General features: G+C 36.0%; 2 long non-coding RNA genes across 2 annotated transcripts; both read left to right on the plus strand.

Moving 5' to 3' along the window:
- LOC122073422 lies at positions 1-1,310 on the plus strand. The gene is made up of 3 exons (XR_006138784.1): positions 1-742; positions 842-949; positions 1,027-1,310. It is a non-coding gene; the product is annotated as an uncharacterized LOC122073422 (long non-coding RNA).
- A 363-nt stretch (positions 1,311-1,673) lies between these two features.
- On the plus strand, positions 1,674-10,954 carry LOC122073421. Its single transcript, XR_006138783.1, has 2 exons — positions 1,674-10,209; positions 10,289-10,954. It is a non-coding gene; the product is annotated as an uncharacterized LOC122073421 (long non-coding RNA).
- Positions 10,955-17,341: the final 6,387 nt, after the last annotated feature.

The raw sequence follows: 17,341 nt of genomic DNA on the forward strand, positions 1-17,341 counted from the left end.
GTTTCTCCCATCTAACAATGTTCTTATTTCGAAACCCTATTTCTCTCCCCATCTTCATCGCCCCTTGTGGCTATTAGCTTCATCTTCAGGAGTCCCTATTCTATCGCGATTTTAGTTTTTACAATCTTTTTCTTGTCTTCCATTTTCCGAATCAAGTAGCAATTATTACAAAATTGCTCCAGTCGTTCTGCTTTCTTTCTATTACCTTTGGAAATTTCAGAGAAAGTTTTCCCTCCCTCCATTTCCCCCTGTCATCAACCAAGAGCTGATCTCCAGTCGACAAATTGGTTACCTACTTGGTAAACTCCAATGACAAATAGCGTGAGAGATCTACAAAACCCAGGCTAAAGGCTGATCATAGGTTCAACGAACACTTTGTAAAGGCAAGGTCACCTTTTCCATCTCCAGAAATGGAGTCCAGAAACGTTGTCCGGAAACAACCAACAGTACAAATGCTGCTGAACCAGATTCTTTATTACATTGGTGATCCATGTTTTGGTATCAGTATATGTTATGGAATCATTTTAGTGTGTGGAATGGGAGGATTGGGCAAGAAATCTTCTTATAAACTTTATGATATTATGATCATCGTTATTACTCATGCAACTTTAAATCAAAAGTCACGGGGAAGAAAGATTATAAAAATATCTATCCCAGTATTGAGCCATTTTTTCCCCCTTCCTCCACGCTCCAGTAACGAGGAGCACTCCGACTTGTCAAACGGACTTGTTTGTTACTTCAGGTAATTTTACTTTTATAAATTCCACTGAAAAAATAAAATTCATCATCTAAATTTGATAATGTGATAATGCAAGACTGACAATTTTTCACTAATTATCAGGGCTCTAGAACCACCGGAATTCATAACCCGCACGAACAAGTTGGTCACTTCAACAGCTTCCCTCATACTACTGTTATACATCAATATGTTCTTAAGAAGATAACATAGGTAAATTTCACCAAAAAAATAAAATTCTTCATCTAAATTTGATAATACAAGCCTGACAATTTTCCACTAATTATCAGGGCTTAGGGCTTTATGATTAGAACCAGAACCACCGGAATTTATATGACCCTCAGACAAGTTGGCCACTTCAACAGCTTCACTCTTACTACTCCTGGTACGTAGTTTAATTGTTTGAGGAAATTTCCTTTTCTTTTTTTCTAACATGAAATCAAATACTCATATCACAAAGATCACATAAATGCTTAAAATAAGAAAATTTCTTATAAATTTTATGATATTACCGTCATCATTATTACTCATGCAACTTTAAATCAAAATTCATGGAGAAGAAAGATTATAAAAATATCTATCTCAGGTATTGAACGATTTTTTTCCCAAAGTTAAATTTCATTCTTGATAGTTTGGAAGATTATTTACTTATTTACTTATTTTGTTTGTTTATTTGAAGGCTATAATATAGATTAATATGTGAGGATGCATGATATGATGCATAAGAGTGATTTAAACACACATAATCCAAGGTGAGTACCTTGTTATTTTACTGATTTTTGTATCTTTCACTTCTGTATAGGCTCTTCCTTTCATGTGAGGAATATATTCGCATTGATAACTAAACCAACGTCGTCATATCATTAAAACATTTGACGGGCCGTTTGCATTGATTTGCTTAGTTGGATCTTAGTATTAAATCAGGTTTGTCAGGTGAGGCTTGTTTTGCCTTTATTAGTTGGAATGCTTTCATGGATGTAATCAGAAGTAATAAAAGAAGAAATGCAAATTCTTATAAACTAATGGAAGTCTTAAAAGAAGAAATGCAAATTCTTATAAACTAATGGAAGTCTTACGTAGGAATGGATGGACATACTAAACTTTGAACTTATCATCAATATAAAAATAGATAATTTTACAGAAGGCTTGCAGCGGATTCTAATGTTACAGGGATAGATAAAATGATTTTTTCCCCAGAGTCAGAATTCTAGAAAATCTCAAGTGGAGTACAGACAAGTTCATAGGAAAAAGTGATTCAATGGTCCATTTGAAAGTGTTAATCAACATCTTCAGGTCGTGGGGACTCACTGAAGATCAGATGGGGCAAGCATTCTTGCTACCTCTCTCAGGCCTAGGCCTAGATCTTCGTTGGCTCACTCAGTTGGATCAGGCCCAAACTCAGACGTGGGCAACAATCATGAAGTGTTTCACAAAGCACTACTATTACAACATTGAGGAAATTAATTAATTTAAGCTAAAAAAGTGCATGTTAATTATGTATTGCCCTAGCTATGTGAATGTGATGCATGCTTGAAATTTTGACTTAAATAAGTTCTTCCCATGTTTACTCACCTTAGGAAGCATTATATGCTTGTAGAATTCAGAATGCAATTTTTTATGTCATACATTTTTTAATGTCATCTTTAATGCACATTCAACATTGTTACCTAGTGCTTTCTCTTATTTTTCCAGAAATACATTTTCTAATGTGTCTATCCAATATAATTCTTGTTGTTGTCCCTCCCAAAAACAATGGTTTTGGGAGTATAGTTTACAGTAAGTTCCAAATGACTCTTATCATGTGTTAAATTTGTTGATTTTTTTTTCTACAATTATTTGAGTAGTCTAGCTATCTAGCTAGCTGATTTTAGGATTTAGGTAGGCCATTATAGTTTATAGCAGGAAGCTTGGGCAATGGTTAGTATCTGCTCCAGATTTTGGCTATTCAAGGTCATTTTGTATCACAATTCCCCAATTATTTGGTTACAGTTCTGTTTTTGTCGAGTATAAAGTTGTAGATTATGGTTGTTGAACTGTTTTAAAATTTCTGAACATGTTTTCTTTTCTAAGAAAAAAAAACTTATGGTTTCGACTTAAAAATACCTCACAGGACCATTTAGAAGCAGCGACTTTTAGATCTATGAGTTGATAAAATGACAATTGTAATAGGAAATGATCAGCCTATAGGTAGTTTTGGCAAGAATGGTTTGGACTTAGAAAGTGATGATACCCAATATTTTTGTGTGTGATGATGTAGAGCCTTGTCATCATTCTTTTATTGACTAAAACTTTGAGGATCTTAAGGAAATGATAGCTTTTATGTCCACCTAGTGTAGCCAAGGGCGTATTTGACCAATGTTGTTTCTTCATCTAGGAAACACGGAAAGAATCCTCATGTGGATGAGGAACTAGTGGATATGTTGGGCATGATGGCATCAAAGATTAAAAAACTAGCTGATGCATTGATTCAAGGAGAGGAATCTGCTTCTGCATTTTTTTGATAAGACTCTACAGAGAGGTGATGAAGGTAGATGGCTTCAATTCTAACATCTTAGATGATGTTTTCAAGGTCTTAAACAACAACGAAAAGTTGGCTAAAGCCTTTCTCTCTAGGGATGATAATAGGAGACGTAGGATAATTGGGAAGTGGTAGATAGGAACTTGATGTAGGAGGATATAATCATTCAAGTTGAGTTTCTGAAGCCGTCCAAAGATTTTTCTTCTTTTACTTCTATAAAATTTGTTATTCTTTTTCTTGTTGATTAGTCCAATTATCTTAGTTCCATGTGTCCCTGCTATAGGTTAACTGGATTTGGCATTTTAAGCAATATTGTCATACTCTTAACAGAGAACAAATATGTCTTTTTTGTTAAATATATGAGCACCAAACTTGTTGGCCAACTAGTAGTAAGAATTGGGATTATGCGAAGCAGTGGTTGGAATTTTGTGAGGGGATATAGAGTTGGCACAAGGCCAAAAGTTTCCAAATGTGTGCCGTGTAGTAGAAACTATATAGTATCTGCTTCATGTAATTTTGTTTGGTAACTCATACTGCTTATTTTAACTTTATATTAATTTGCATTGTCAAGCCGCGACCCCATTTAGTTGGGAAAATGCTTAGTTGTTGTGTTAAGTTGCATTGTTAATTGGGCCTGTACCATAAAACCATGCAGGTTCGAGGGGTTCCTCTTATGTGTCTGAACTAAAGTGCTGGATATTCTAGTATCAATATTAGTATTGCTGTTTTTTTCGTTCCTTTTGCCTTTCTTTTCCTATTGAAGTATATGTTAGGTTACTTCAAAAGCATAAAATGTTTTTGTGATTGGTGGATGTTTTGTAACTTTCTTGTTCTTTGTCTCTGTCAGTAGGGTTGGTATAAATCTATTTTTACAAAGCTGAAACTATTTTATTTGCTTAGAACACTATACTGTTGAGGAAACCTAGAAAGGGCTTTCTGGTTGTTTCTCAATTTGTTTTCTGGAAAATAACTCATTTGTGTGTTTTAAGGATGTAGGCCAATTTCAGAACTTCCATGTATCAATAAAGTTGAGAAATGTCTCTGGAATTTTGAGTTTCTTTAGAACTTAATATCAATAATTAATTGCAGAGTGATTCTTTTCTTCAACTTGAACCTCCTGCGAATATGGTGAGTTTGGACATCTTTGTTCGGTTGTTCTGTTTTCCAATGTTAAATTATGTTTCCTTTTTCCCCCCCTCCTTTTCAAAGTTTGCTGGTTGAGTCAATAGGTTATTATTGATATTAGAAGATAAGGCATGTGCAAGAGATGAGAAAAGAAAAGGAATGAAGTTCTCCAAGGTGATTTGGTGTTCGATTATTTAGTGCTCCATTTGACAATTTTTCCCTCATTGATCAATTTGTGATCATCAATTCAAGAAATCGTTGTTGGCAACAAATAAGATAGATTGATTTGAATTCATCTAATGAGCTTTAATATCTCCCTCTAATGGTTTCAAGGTCTTTTAATCTTGTGGGAGATGATAGAGGTGTGTATATATATATATATATATATGGTGCAAGTACATGCCTAGACACAGTGGGTGCGGAAAGACTGTGTTGCCCCCATATTGTAGTTGCTCCCGCATGCCCTCCCATTGGCCCGTGCACTAATGTGTACCTACGGTAGCAGGATAGCATTTTGTCGTTCTCTTGCCCTATATAGGGCAAAGGAATCTTGTGCTTTAGCGTGGCTCCTGCACCGATGTTAGGGGTGTCAATAACTAAATCAGACCGATGAAATCAGCCCGGACCGAGCCGATTGAATCCGAATCAAACCGAATTGATGCCTTATTGGGCCGGTTTCGGTTTGTACTTCAAATCCAATTCGGTTTTGATTTGGTTTGGGCTAGACCGTTGGGCCACCGGTAAAGCCGGCAATGTGAACCGAACCCCCAATCGATCCAAACCGACCCGACATAAACCGAACCTAAAACTGACTCACTAACTTACGCTACTAACGGACTAACTCACTAACCCAACCACTGAACCACTTAACTAACCAAGTGAGCCAACCCAACATGGACAAGACCCAAATTGCCAAGTATATGTACTTATTTTTCTTTCCATGCGTTTAGAAGCCCTAATTTTTTTTCTAATCCTAAGTTGAAACTTGAAAGCGAAGAGTGAAGACTGAAAAGGCTGCTAAGCTGCTGAAGATCTTTGCTGGCAATCTAGCGGCCAGCGCATCTCAGGCTACCAAGATGACCTCATCGCTAGCCTCTCACTCTCCTACCGAAGTGTTTCACTGCTTCACAAGCATTATTAGGACGGTCTGGAAGTGCTTCAGCTTCAAGGTTGTGAGGTTCAAATTTCAATTTAGAACGTCTTCTCTCCCATAGGATCTATGCATACTGAAGTACTTCTGTGCTGCCAGAATTTTTTTCCTACCTCCATGTTAGGGTTTCCCAGTTCCAGGTACAACTGTTTCCTTTTCCTTATTTGCAAGTATTTGTTCAATCATTTTCAACTGTTTCTCTTTATTTCCATCCTTGAATCTCTCTTCCCTACTAATCTCTTTATTTCTTTGGCCGGAGTTCGATGTTCTATTTAGCTATTTGGCTATTCATCTTTAGGTTTCTGTATGGACTTTAGGTAATGGATGGGTGGCCATATTATAATCTTTGCTGTATTTACCTGGGAACCTATTATGTTAAGAGTCTTAACGCTTTAAGCCTATCAAGTTACTGCTCAATCCAGAGAGAAGCTGATATCTTTGGTAGAACTCGCAGGGGACAACATTGCCAAGTTCAGTGTATATCTTTTCCTGTATAATTCATCTAGGTGGCAGAGATAAACCTTTTCTTTACACAATCACACCCTTATTATAGGGCCCCTTAGGAGAACCTGTAGCATGCATAAACAAAATTAGACCTTACAAATTAGTGAAATTACAATATAAGAGAAAATTTCTTTTTCCTATATGACTGTGACATATTGGCAATTTGAGTGTATACAATTAAATCCAAGTGGGTTAGTAAGTAGAGTTTACAAATGTTAGGACTTTGTGTAATTTCATGGGTGTTTAAAAGTGTATAACAGTGACCTAAAGGTCCTTTTTCTATCTAGAACAGATTCTATTACTACTTTGAGTGAGATTCAAGTGTCATTTATAAAGGAAAACAACACTGTGGTATTGGAGATTAAGGTCTTGATTAAAAATTCATATAACCTGTTCACTTAAAGAGTTCCTTTTTGAATTTGTAATGCTGGATGGGTTTGTATTATATAGGGCTATTTTAAGAGTAATTGATTAAGATTTATGGAGGATCTGTTAATTAGGACATGTTCTTATTTGCTTCAACTTCAAACTAAGAGAGGAAAAGATGGAAGTCTATGGGTCCAACAGAAAGTAGGTTAGGCCAACAAGTGAGGCAAAGAGCTAGGGACAATATGCTTACTTGTGTGTTTGTGACTCTCTCTCTCTCTAGCCAGCTTATGGTTGAAGCAAGTTAAATAGGAAAATTAATAATCCTTAGTAGGGAGCTTTTTAGAGAGAGAGGGAGGTAAGTGTATAGTTCTTTTTATTCCTTTGAAATTGAATGATGATACTGGATTTTTTGTTGGGATTTGTACAAGCCACAATTTGTGTTTTGTTGGGCCATGTCTCATACATTTTACTTTACATTTCAATAATGGGTCATTTGTATCAGTTTTTCATAGATTTTTAATTTAAACTAATGGATGTTTAATTAATAATTTCTTGTATTTTCCTCTGAATCTGTTGTCTTGTTATTAGTATTAGTTTTCTATGGTTATTATTAATTAATATGTTATATGTGTTCTTATTAATTAGGGAAATGTCCATCAATATAGAAGATGAGCCCGATTGTGGGTTAGATGTTGATGTTATGTATGATGATGAACCATATATTCCTGGAATTCCATCGACAAAACATTCAGTCATAACAATTGTAGCAAACGAAATTACCAAGAAGAAAAGGAGTTTCGTTTAGGATGAGTTTAAGATCCTTGATGGGAAGGGTTTTGCTGATAGGAGGAATTGAGCTGAATAGAAAGATGTAACCAAGTCTATAAGGATGATAGTAATGTTAATGGAACTGGAAGCCTTAGGAGATATATTCTGTTGGTGTACGATGTCTTGTATTCCGTCATAGTTTAATTCAGGGAGTATTGGTGCAGGTGCCTCGATAGGTAGGACGGCGGTTCCGCAGGCCGATTAGCTGGCTGTGGGGCTTGCAAGGGGGTAGGAGGCCCCCCTGCATAGTGGGGGTGTAGTGGTGCAGCCCATGCTCGATATATATATATATATATATATATTTTTTTTTAGGGCAGTTTTGTACTTTTCAGATTAAGGTTTTTCGCATATTTATAGTGAGGTTTTTCTTTCTCTGTAATGCAAGCAATACTAGGAGGTGTGAGGACGAGCGCTGTAACCCTATTGTCCATTGATAGTGAAGTAGGATCTCATCTCACCGAGGATGTAGGCAATCTTGCCGAACCTTGTAAACTTGTTTGGATTGTTTGTTCTTGTTTTTCCATTATCTTCTGCATCGTTTTAGGGTTGTGTTTCTATAATATTCTACATTGCCAAAATGGGAAAAACAAAGGAAACACAAACACCCAAATGATTTTGGATGTAAATGAAGGGAAAGTGATATTAAGAGACAAAAAGGTTGACTAAGACTTTATTTGTGACAAAGTTACGAAGTTTATTGTGAGACATGACCTTTAGTTTTTATTGAGTATGAGGAGTTCAGGGAGTTAATTACATAATTTTTTTTGGACTACACCCATATTACTCGAAACACGCAAATGTTAGATATTTTGAGGTTTTACAATTTGGAGTCTATTAGAATCAATATTTTACTTAATTCTTTTGCTGAGAAGATTTCTTTGACAAATGATTTGTGGACATCCATCACCAATGATGGATACGCTGCTTTGACTGCCCATTACGTTTATAAGGATTGGGTGTTGCATAAATTGAAGTTTTGCATCATGCTACCTCCACCCATTGACATCCATATCTGTGAAATGGTTTAAAAAATCTTGTCTGACTAGGATATTGATCGGATTTTGCTTTCAATTACTTGGGATAATGCCATAACTAATTTTTGTTTTGTTGACTTGCTGAAGAAAAATTTAAATTTGAAGAATACTCTTTTATGTAGAGGATTATACTTTCATAATAGGTGTTGTGCACATATTTTCAATCTTATTGTACATGATGGACTAAAGCATATAGATGACTATATGGTGTTGGTGCGAGCTTGTATAACATATGTGAAAGGATCACAAGCAAGGAAAGTAAAATTCTTGGAAATTTAGAAGCAATTCGGATTGCAAAGTAGTAAGAGCTTCCATTTTGGTGTTTCTAAAAGGTGGAACTCAACCTATCTCATGCTTGATTTTGCCTTATTTTATTATAAAGTATTTGAGAACCTTGGACTAGTGGATGACAACTTTAAAACTTGTCATAGTTTTGATTAATGGTTAAAAATTGAGAGATTGACGAGTGTTTTGTATACCTTCTATGCAATTACTGTTTTGCTTTTTGGTTCCAAGTATCCCACAACAAATTTATATTTTGAAAATGTTTGGGAGATTCACAAAAGTTTATTACAAGAGGTATCATGTGGGCTCAATTTATGAAGTCAATGGCAATGGAAGTGATGAAAAAATTTGACAAATATTGGAGTGAATATAGTCCAATTTTGGCCATTGCTTTGGTGTTTGATTATCGTCACAAACTTAGTTTTGTGACTTGGGGCATTTTCTAAGCTTTCCAACCTGGACTTAAATGCATCTACTATGTGCAACAATGTGGAATCTTCTCTGTATCAATTGTTTGATGAGTACAAGAGTATGCAACTAGTTGACTATGATGTTCCCACACTTGTTCATTGTCCTAGGAAATCATAAACAAGATTTGTAAGTAAGTTTACATTCTGATAGTAATTTTGATTTATTTTTTAAATACAAGTTTTCATATTCATTGCTAATCTTATTAATGATTTATATTTCGGTTATTTCCTAATTTCTATAGGAATTTATGGTATCTGTGCTTGCTGAGGTGAACAATGAAAGTAAATCTCAATTGGATATATATCTGGATGTACTCAAGATCTCATTCAATGATAATGATGATGATGAGTATGATGTGTTGACACTTTGGAAAGCAAATGGGTCAAGGTATCCAGATGTGAGATTCACAAAAGTTTATTACAAGAGGTATAATGTGGGCTCAATTTTATGAAGTCAATGGCAGTGGAAGTGTAGAAAAAATTTGACAAATATTGGAGTGAATATAGTCCAATTTTGGCCATTGCTTTGGTGTTTGATCCTCATCACAAACTTAGTTTTGTGACTTGGGCATTTTTTAAGCTTTCCAACTTGGACTTAAATGCATTTACTATGTACAACAATGTGAGATCTTCTTTGTATCAATTGTTTGATGAGTACAAGAGTATGCAACCAGTTGACTATGATGTTCCTACTCTTGTTCATCGTCCTGGGAAATCATAAACAAGATTTGTAAGTAAATTTACATTCTGGTAGTAATTTTGATTTATTTTTTAAATACAAGTTTTCATATTCATTGCTAATCTTATTAATGATTTATATTTCGGTTATTTCCTAATTTCTATATGAATTTATGGTATTTGTGCTTGCCGAGGTGGATAATGAATGTAAATCTCAATTGGATATATATCTAGATGAACTTAAGATCCCATTCCATGATAATGATGATGACGAGTATGATGTGTTGACACTTTGGAAAGCAAATGGGTCAAGGTATCAAGATGTGGCTCGAATGGCTCGTGATGTCTTGACTATACTAGTTTTCACAATTGCTTCGGAGTCGGCTTTTAGTGCAAGGTGCTGTGTTATTGAAAAATATTAGAGCAAACTCCTACCTACCAACTCTAGAGCACTAATATGTTGGTAGCATTAATATGCCTTCGGGATTGGATGTTTGATATAAACTTCAAAGGTAATTTTTCATTTAGTATATTTTTCATTTTTACTTGCCTTAATTGCTTAATTAGTATCTTATTTTACTTTATGTGTAGCTGAGCCTTTTGATGATCCCGTTGACATGGATAATGCATTTGGAAATGTGCTGGAACTATTACAAATTGAAAGGGGGAGAGGTGCAATTGTTAGTTCTTCAGCTTGTCCTACTCCTAGAGAAGGATAAGCTCAATTTTATTGAGCAGGTGTACCGTAGTTTGTACTTGCACGTATTTTATAAAACATTTTTGTTAGTGTCATTATGTTGTCTTAAATCTTCTTAACTTTTGGTTGCAGTTTTTTGGAATAGTAGGAGTGTAGGACACATTTGTGGTCTTAAGATTAATTACTCAACACATCATTTTTGGAGGACAAAGAGTTGTAATATTTTTAAGGGAACATTGAAATATTTTGAGAAAGAAGATGGTCATTTGATATTTTAATGTAATATTGAACACTCTATTTGAATGTTTTAGATGGATCTTTTATGGTTGGTTTGACTATTTGCATTAGCTATTGGCACACTTTATCTCTATTTTAGGTGGGTGATTCTGTGATTGAATTATTTTAGGTGGTCCGTGGTTGATTGAACCATTTGAATATTTGGTACTTTGATAGTTAAGATGACTCATGTCTTGATCAATGTTTTGTGCTTAATAAGTTATTCGGTTTCTTTATGTATGGGAATTCATATTCACTATTGGATACTTGTATCCTTCAGATCACATTCCAACCATTGGATTGGATTACCCAAAGTTGTTGATATCTGATTCTGTTATACTTTGATAAGTCGGTCAATGTTTTGTGCTTGATAAGCTATGAGGTTTCCGTTTCTGTTTTACAATTTTATAATTTGAATTCCTATTTACCGTTGGATTCTTCAGATCACATTCTAACCTTTGGACTGAATTACACAAAACTGTTGATTTTTGATTTTGTTATTAAATTATTTAAATAAAGCATTCAACTAGAGTTTATAAAAAAGGTGAAAATCCAAAAAGCCAAAAGCCCCAAACTGGCCGAAAGGATGAGGCCCACGAGGTATTGAGGGGAGATACATAATTCTGTCGGTTTCTAAATAGATTCCTAGGGCGTGTTTGGTTGTATAAATCTACAGATTTACTTTCCACAGAATCACAATTCTATGTTTTATGATGTGTTTGGTTCGACTAAAATGACATTCGTTAGAAGGCATGTAATTCCCAAGAATCACTAATTTTCAAAGGAAGTCATTCATATCTGAGTTTACCTAGAGGTAAACTCAGATTTGAAAGACCTTTTTAGACCATGGTATAAAACAGAGTAGTCTTTTGGCGTATGACAAAAATGGGGAAACTAGGGTCTCCATCACTACTCGTTCTCCACAGTTTTACCGAAACCTTCCCACCGATGAAGGAAGCCAGCAGCCATGTCTAGGTAAACAAGCTCTGCGGTGACTCCTCCGACCACCTTCAAGGTATTTTGTTCTCTCTCTCTCTCTCTCTCTCTGTTCTCGAAGGTTTCAGCGAGGAAACAACACTTTGAAGGCTCAGCATCTTCTGGGCTCTCTCTTTGAGAAATAGGGTTAACGTTTTTAAATTTGATTGATTCATCTACCTCACATTCGTAGTTGGATTCAGCTTTGGTTACGAAAATGGGGCTGTTAGAGGCCTTCCTCAACTAGCTCCGGAGGTAGATCCTCTTCTTATAATGTCCAGTTTTCTATTTTTTTTTATTTTGCGCAGCATGCTTTGATCTTTCTTGTTATTTTGGTTGATTTCGTGTTCAAAATATCGATTCAATTTATTAGAAAAAGTCCAAAATTTGGATATCTATATATATCGTTCTACAGAAACTATGAATTCTGAAAACCAAATTTACCCAATCACATGATCACCATTGAAGTGGGTAATTCTACTACTCAGCTGTATTAGTTCATATAGAAACATCTGTCAGTTATTAATAAGATTTGTGGGAAATATAGAGTTATATTTAACTCCTTCTTGGGAGTTCAATGAACATGTAACTGGGAAGTTTAGGGTGGGGACGGTGGAGGGAAAGAAAAAAGAAAAGATAGAAAATAAAATGATGCTGGCAGATTTACAAAACATGTGTGGAGAAAATTATGTTTTACTATCAAACTAAATGATGCTGGGAGATTTCCTAAATATGAATTCAATCAACAGACTCAAGGTAATCAAACAGTTTTTCAGGAAGAATCATGTCATAGGCTCAAGGTAACCAAACGAATTCTTTATTATGAAGATTGTTCAATAGAATGTCTTTCAAAGGGGTGTTATCCAAATTCGGTACATGCGCCATTTGAATTATGCAACCAAACACACCCTAATGGATCCATGCCGGTTTTTAAATGATTTTCTAATGTTTTTGAATTCTCATCATCCTCTGCTATTGTTTTTGTTTTTTTTTTTTACCACTTTATGTATCTTACCACTTACTTAAGGAACTGAACCAAGCTTCATTATTTTTCCCATCTCATCTTTAGGAATTAGTGGATCTGTCATTTATTTATTTATGGAAAGTTAATCGTGCCATCCCTGGGAGAATGTCATAATTATAAGATCATCCATTCTGTTTTATCAAATTATACTTAGATTTCTTACCGCCAATCATTGTTAAGGAATATATCATATATATATATATATTGATATTAATAATTATATTTTATTTTAAATATCAAAATACTTTTATTAAATATGAAGTATCGTATAAAGTTACTATTTTTTCACCCAAATCCATAGGCTTGTTCCCGATTCCACTGGAGGGAGAAAAAACACAGGTCCCAGGGGTTTCGCCTAGTTGCGGCGAGGTCACCGCCCGTCGCCGTTTATTACCGATGCTACCGTCGCTGCTCTGATAAGAACATCTGAATCCAGAGAGTCAGAGAAAGACAAAACATTTATCTCCCGAGACTTTCCAGTCGGAGAAAATCATTTCCGTGATGACGACCGGCGAAGACACAATCTTTCTCTCTCTAGATCATTCCCGTAGGGGAAGACGACGATGATATCGGACCTGTAATTTATGGGTTTCTTTTTTCAATTAGCGTCAGCGCCGAAGAAGTCAAAGTTACGGTGCAATAACTTCTGTTTAATCGATTTTTTGATATTGGGGAAGTTGGGGTTTAGGGTTGATATGTTATATGCTTCAATACAAAGAATTAAAAATTGAAACAATATTTTTCATATTCTCAACTACTAGACCATGATTACCGACTTCACCGGCCTTCCCATGTCCAATGCTTCCCTGCTCGACGAGGGAACCGCTGCTGCAGAGGCAATGTCCATGTGTAATAACATCCAGAAGGGAAAGAAGAAGACTTTCCTTATCGCCAGCAACTGCCACTCTCAGACCATAGATATCTGCAAGACCAGAGCTGACGGCTTCGATCCCAAGGTGGTTACCGTCGACCTCAAGGATTTTGATTACGAAGTATTCGCCCGCTACGGAACTAGCAGTACTCGGCTGTAACTCGTCTGTACCCTTGGTCCTTGGTGGCTGGTATGGATAAAAGGAGAGAAAAAGATAAGGAGGATAAGATGGTAAAGAGGGGTATTTTTGGGATAATAAAAATGGATAACTTATCAATGTTTAATTCATAAGGGTAAAAATGTCATTTCATAGTATTCATTAACAGTGACTGACGGTAAGGAATCTAAAAATAATTTGATAAAACAGGAAAGAGTGGTTTTAACATTGTGGCATTCTTCAGGAGGTGACATGATAAATTTCCCTTTATTTATTGAATGACGATGTCCTTTCAATGGTGGCGGAGGGAACTTTTGCCTTTAATATATTTCTTTGTTTACTGTTTTCTCTTTCTTTCATTGATGCGATAACTCATAATAGAGCATCTTATCGTATGAAGTTACACCTCTAAATTAGGATTTTTAATTTGATTTAGATTACCAAACATATACTATCAGGTCATTCATGTAGAACTACAATAACATGGAATTGACTAATTGAGTTAAACAACCCATCACCGAAGGTTAATAATAGTTCTAATTTTGGGTCAGGCAACAAGTCCAAAGGCTGTCTTTATGTCTTTGGCCACTCTGCACCAAATGTCATATTATCCCTATTTTAATTTATGAAGAGATTGTTTGGTTTTGAAACAATCTCTTTTAGAAGCCATTAGTTTAAGACTTGCTAAATGGAATGAAGGATGCATGCAGAACAACTATATCTCCATAATGGTGTTATCATTGGGTTTGTAAAGTCCTTGCTAGCAGACTGTTTTTACAGATGATGACAATACATCTTCTTACTTGGGGGCGTTGGGGGGGGGGGGGGGGGGGAGGCAAAGTAGCTAATAAAAGAATTGTTGATCTACAATCTTCATAAAGTGGAGCACAAAATTGGATGGTTAAGCTCTGATTAGATTCAATTTTAGATTTTTTTTTTTTTTGGGGTGGGTTTGGGGGTGGGGTGGGGGTATTTGGATGTACTTTCAGCCTGAGAAGACTTGAATCACATGTTATCCTAATGCAAAATAGAATTACTGATACTCTTTTGTTCAAATGGAAAATGGAAGAATGTCAGTCAAATGAATTTCACAATTGCATCACATGACAAAAATGGCAAGAATCTAATATCACAAAATTAGACAGGAAATGAAGAACGTGAGTCGTGAGGCCATCATTTAGAGTAGTTTGAGGGAAACCTGTTTAGTGTAAAACATGTATTCTGATATGATATATATACTGAAGAGCCCTAGGAAAGTGTGATGAAATGTTGTGAAGAGCTGATCAGGCTTCAAGGACAATGCTTTGTTTCTATTACCTAAGAGAGGTCCATACAGTACAGTGAGAATCAAGGAGAGTGGCAATCACAGACTGGTTTTCGGCCAGCAAAGGAGCTTGCCTGTCCACATTCAAGGCTGCAGCTAAAGCCATACGAACTTCTGCCCTAAGCCCCAAAATAAGTACAGTAGAATGGAAGATTACACACTTTTGTGCCTCAGTACTGAGTGGTTAATGCTAGTGCTCTTAGCATATAACTGGATATCCTTTTAATGATCTAGAAAGATCTTCCATCTCTGCAATCACTTCTTTTCTAGCACCAACATCTTATATGTTGTTCTCTTGACCATCTGAAATGAAAAGTAAATGAGAACAAAATGCCAATAAACAGAGTCTTGGCGTTATTTCTTGACATAAAAAAGTGACAAAATTTTATGGTAGCAAGCATTCTAAGGGGAGGTTACTATCACTACCTTGGTCGGCAAGTGACAAGATGGAAGCTCTTTCAGATCCTCTGTTTCCTCATTTTTCTTGCTGTTAACTATGCTATTAGCTGCCCCTCTCGCTTGGCCTAGGGTACACAACCTGCCATAGGGTTTTAATACCTTCCCAAATACTATCCTGATACCCCTGCATGCATTCCCATTCAACATGGTGTATGGAAACTCGGTCCCAATGAATAAATAATTGAGCGAAGTAAACATATCTTGGAGAGTTTGCTGTTGTAGATATCTAAAGAAGTGAATTTTTCATTTTTACCATTAAGAATTTAAATTGGATGTAAAGCAAATGAATTTTGATGAAACTTGTCATCCTTGGAACCTAGTAGCGGTTGTTCTCTCCCTGCATATGAATATTTCTAGTTTAAATTAACACTTAATAAGTACTTAGATGTATCCACAGATTTAGTATACTTTATAAACTAATGGGTGCATCTTGCTATCACTGAGGTGGTGATGTCAGAAATTATAACATTCTTTTGATTGTCCCTTATCTTTTTCTCGAAATAATTTAAATCAAGGGTGAAAAAGAAAAATCAAAATAATTTGAAAGATGATCCTGTTCTTTCTTAATCTTATACTGTTTTTTTTTTATACCAAGGTGTCCGGATCTTTGACCCGACTAATCCTTGGGGTCACTGTGATACTGCTTGCTTAGGACTGGGTTAGTCGGAGACGGAAACTCTCATGCGGTGACCCCAAGAAATTATGTATAATGATGAAGGTTTGATCATGGGACCTCGCTTCCTGAGACGAAGTACTGTGTCCCTTCCAAGTTTCCTGGTGTTCTTAAAAGTAGCAATAATAAAATTGGAGAGGTTGCTGACAGTATTGACTTTATGGTATTCTTGTGGGGAAAAAAATCGTCTACAATTCCAATCTTGTACAATTCCGTGAAATATCACCTTTAGGGGGTGACACGTGTATTGATACCAATGCAATGGTCTAGATCTGATTTAAATGCCTCTTCACTGATTTAATGTTTTATTAGTTATACTAGATCTGGACCATTGTATTGGTATCAATACACGTGTCACCGCTTGAAGGTGGTATTGTACGAAATTGTACGAGATCGAAATTGCAGACGATTTCAACCCATTCTTGTGGTGGTAAATGCCAAGGACAGGAGTAGCATCCGAAGCCTTGGGAAGAACAGGATAACTTCAATGGTGGTACGGATATGGGGCCTAGGCCTACTGGTCAAGCACGATCAGTGAAAGAACATCTATGTGTGTGTGTGTGTCTGTGAGAGAGAGAGAGAGAGAGAGAGAGAGCGCTTCTGTTGGACTTTGACCAAGTAAAAGAAATAGAGCTTCTTGATTTGCTACTTTGCCCGGTTGGTGAAATCTGCTGTTAGATAGTGCCAAGAATTAGGATAAAATCCCATCTCCATAAAAAGCACCTTGGGTGCCCTCTACATAGAGGGTGACCTCTATGTAATATGACACTCTTCCCAAATAAAAATACTCCTTTTCTCATAGTTCAGAAGCTTACTTCAAAGGTTCCCTACCTCTCGCAGGGGAGAGGGGAGAGGGGAGAGGGAAGAGAGATCAAATGTGCCTTCACATGTTTCCTCCCTCGAGGTAAAGAATTGAACATATGAGAGAGAGAGAGAGAGAGAGAGAGAGAGAGAGAGATGTTTGTAAAGGTCATTGGCTCTCCAGTAGCATAAAAGGCCTTCACCTAGAACAAGGAGTGGTATATCCTTTGAACAAGGTTTAGGGCACTAATATTTCCATTGGATGCTACTGATAGATATTCAAGGTCTAAATTATAGGCAAGAAATAGGGAAAAAATATCAGTAAGAAACAGATACCACCATACATGGAAGATTTCCATAAGGAGGGGGTGGGGGGAGAAACAAGAA

This window comes from Macadamia integrifolia, chromosome 3 (assembly GCF_013358625.1).
Source record: "Macadamia integrifolia cultivar HAES 741 chromosome 3, SCU_Mint_v3, whole genome shotgun sequence".
Taxonomy (NCBI): Eukaryota; Viridiplantae; Streptophyta; class Magnoliopsida; order Proteales; family Proteaceae; genus Macadamia; species Macadamia integrifolia.